Source organism: Otolemur garnettii, unplaced genomic scaffold, assembly GCF_000181295.1.
Source record: "Otolemur garnettii isolate 467f Iridium unplaced genomic scaffold, OtoGar3 scaffold00008, whole genome shotgun sequence".
Taxonomy (NCBI): domain Eukaryota; kingdom Metazoa; phylum Chordata; class Mammalia; order Primates; family Galagidae; genus Otolemur; species Otolemur garnettii.
In genome coordinates, this window is record NW_003852403.1 from 5,636,798 (window position 1) to 5,640,475 (window position 3,678).

The window sequence follows — 3,678 nt, forward strand, 5'->3', positions numbered from 1 at the left end:
CAGCTATTTTTTGGTTGCAGCCGTCATTGTTGTTTGGCGGGCCCAGGCTGGATTCGAACCTGCCACCTTAGGTGTACGTGGCTGGTGCCTTAGTCATTTGAGCCACAGGCGCCAAGCCACGCCCTGAACTACTTAAAAAAAGGCCCCTTGCCCTGCTTTCTGAAACCCACTTCTGTTTCAGCAGGTGACCAGGTTATCCTCAAGACTGAGAAAGAAAAACCTGAGGAATAACTTAGGTTGTAAAAGTAAACTGGCCTCTGGGACATCCTGCTCACAACCCCTGCAATGGTCAAACTGTCTGCATTACATCATTCCTGAATCTAGCCTTAACCCCCTGAGAAAACCCAGTGAACTTGAGCCAGACCAGCAAGTTCTGTGCAAAAACAAAAATTAAAAGCTTCAGTTGTTGGAATAAAAAATACATTATTGACAAACCTGCAACAGCCCACGCCCTGTCCACACATCTTGAGAAAATGACCAAGAATTTGGACTCCATGGGGGACAGGCTTCCAGACCTTGGGACTTACATCCAGGGGTCCTTAAGCCATTGTCTTCATTGATTCATCTTCAGGCAAATTTTAATCCATGGGAATATAACTGCAGACCTTTGAGACCTTTGAGACCAGCTAGCATCTTCAGCCATTACTTTAAGCACCTATTGCCAGAATTCCCCTTCCATGCCTGACAGAGCATTGCATTATATTAAAAGGACTGATATTAGAAATTGTGTAACACCTTCAACAAATGTATACAAAGCTTGGGCTATTGTAAAATCTCTACATATTCATCACAAGACTACTGCCCTAATGATGGCCTGGCCTAAAGTAACCGCAAAGGTTACATTTGGAACATTCCAACACTGAGAGTGTTACTTTCTGGGAACGAATTTGTACTTCACCTGCCAGTAGATTTTTTTCAAGAGAATACTTTTGGTGATCTATTAGAGACTACTGGAGTGTTACCTGTGCAAATACAATTTACTTCTTCTGTTAACTTCAACTTGGAAAAGAACAGTGTTCTACCAACTGATGCTGCATCAGTGTCTGGGAAAACATCTCTACTTGGTACACAAGAAGTTGAGAAGTTGAACAAGGCTTTTTAACATTTTGCTAGCTTCCTTTTTGCAGTTTTTGGCTGGGGCTGGGTTTGAATCCACCACCTGCAGCATTGGTGCCCTATACCTTTGAGCCACAGGCGCCGCCCATTTTACTAGCTGTTTTCATCTTAGCCTGTGTTTTAATAATTTTTTTGATCTATAAAGTTGTTCGATTTAAAGAAAAACTAAAGATACCAGGAAATGCAGGGGAAGAGACTTGAATATTATAGTTTTTATCAGTCAGCAAGGTATAATGTAACTGTCTCAATTTGTAATACCTCCTCAAATTCTCTAGAAAGTCGTGGCTTGAAGGAGATTCAACTTCATTAAAAAAATTGTTCCTCAAAGTGAGGCACAGGTCATTCTTTTTGAACATTCTGCTTTATAACTCACCTGAATATTGGCTTTAAGAAGCTTCAGTACCATGAACATAAATAAAACTGAAACCTACTTATAGAGTAGGTTTCGCTTTATTTGAAAATACAATGAATTATATGATCTTAGCATTATTAAAATCTTTTTAATATTAAAAAAGGAAATACATTGTTCTCAGACATCTTTATTATCATACTGAATATATCCCTCGTTATCTTTCATTAACTACATGTTATTCCCAGTGTCACTTTAACCCGTCCCTCGCCGGAATAAGTTCAATCTCTAAACAAATATAGTAAATCATAATAATTATTCCCATTCAAAATCTATTTCACAGATGTGAAATGTAGTAATAGAAGTAGAGAATGAAAGCAAATGTAGCAAGAAAAAGGTGGTCAGTCAGTCAGGCTAGGGCAGACATGACTGACACAGCTGGTCTGGTTGGTTTACATCCTAAGTGACCTTTAACCTCTTTTCTCCCATTCTTATTGTTTTATAAATTTAGCTTCCACCTTAAAAATGCTTAACTTGAGTAACTGGGGTGGATTGATTTAGGAGATGAACTTTTGAATTGGAATGTTATTAACGGGTCACTGAGTTATCTATTATTTAAAAGAAGGATTAATACAGTCTTTGCTTTGAACTTTTATGTATACAACTATGATTTTGGAAATGGTAAAACGGAACAGTCTTGGAGAGGCTACTCTCACTATTCTCCAGAATCACCTGCTTTCTGACAAATTAAGTTTGGTGGACCTATCCCTGTCTCTTGGCTAACAGTGACAGGCGGCCTGACCCTCTTCATCCAGAAACACAAGCTGGCTCCCCAACAATGCTTCTCAAAATAAGTCCTAAATAATTACTATTATTTGTAAATCATCGCCGGGCTCAAAGGAAAATACACTAAAATAAAAACAAGAACCGAAAACTAAGTTTAGGTTCCCGTAATTGTCTGTGAAAACAGCATAGTGTGGTAGAAAAAGAGGCGGAGAATCAGCTGGACTTCAGCCCCACCAGGGCTTCTGGACTCCCTGCTGTGCGTCTTTTCCCACAGCCCTTGCCAAGCGGGGTGTCTTAACTTCCCTTACTTTGCCTCTAGCAATCTCCACCTTGCCTCTAGCCATCTCCACCTTCTCCTTCAGCTCCCAGCCCTGCAACCACCCTGAGGAATGACTTTTCGATTAGTGCCTCGTTCGCCTTTTCATTCTCAGATCTCAGCACAGTGTTTTGAAATTCACACTTGGTCTCTTTCCAATTTTAAGTCAGAAGTTTGTAACCTTTAGGGAAGAGAGGTAACAGGTGCCTCTGAGATCGCTCTGAACAAAGCTAGAAACCGTGCCCTCATAAAAATACAAGACTCTATACTCGGAGAGGGGGACGGCCAGATCCCTCGCCTGGAGCTGGGCAGCCCTCGGACGCACTCCAGCCAGCCGAGATGCCCGAGCCCTTTTCTCAGCTCTTCGAATAATTCAGGCAGATCAGTGCCACCAGCCTCATTCAAAGCCTGTGGGCGGGGAAGAACCGGTCACAAAAGGGCCAAAGTCCGATCTCGGGTCTTCTAATCCCGAGCACCGGGTTTTTATATTGGCCGCGGCAGCTGGGGCGGGCAAGGGGGTGCCGCGGTCCGGGATGGGGCATGGTCCTCTGAGGGGGGCTGGGGGAAGGCCGGGGCCACTCCGGGCAGTCTCCGAAGGTGCTCCACGCGGGGGCTGCACCGGCCCAAGGGGAGAACCTCATAAAAACAGCGCCTACTTTTCCTGAGCACCACCGACCTGGCCCTGCCTCAGTTTCCTCACCTGCGCCGCGGCAGACCCAGCCGACACGCAGGTCACGTGCCTCACGGAACCCAGCGTGCAGCACCTACCTGGAATGTAACTTTTCTCCTGCCTGCTCTGGGGCCCGAGTCAGGGACACTGTGGGCCCAAACCCTCCCGGGCCCGAGGGTCCCAGGGGCGGACCCCGCGCCTGCGCAGCTTCACGCCTGCGCGTCCTCGCCGGCCGCCGCGCCATTCCCACGTGACCTGCCCCGCCCCCTGAGGGAGGAGTTCCGGCCCCGCCCCTTCCCGCTGCCTGGGCGACAGAGGCCGCTGCTCTCCGGAGAGTCCCTGTCGGGTTCCCAGGTTAGCATCGCAGTGCTTTGGTTCACTTCTCCAGGCGTTGAGGAACACAGGCCCATGACGCGTTCTTTAGGGCACTGCTGGGGCAAA

At 46.2% G+C, this 3,678-nt stretch overlaps 1 protein-coding gene across 2 annotated transcripts in view; it reads right to left on the reverse strand.

The window, feature by feature from the left end:
- Positions 1 to 3,471, reverse strand: part of FAM213A (family with sequence similarity 213 member A) — a 22,930-nt gene extending 19,459 nt beyond the window's left edge. For both annotated transcript variants that reach the window (XM_023509596.1, XM_023509594.1), the window contains exon 1: positions 3,336 to 3,471. The gene's annotated coding sequence lies outside the window, so the exon portion shown is untranslated. The remainder of the gene's footprint in view (positions 1 to 3,335) is intronic.
- Between the last annotated feature and the right edge of the window lie 207 nt (positions 3,472 to 3,678).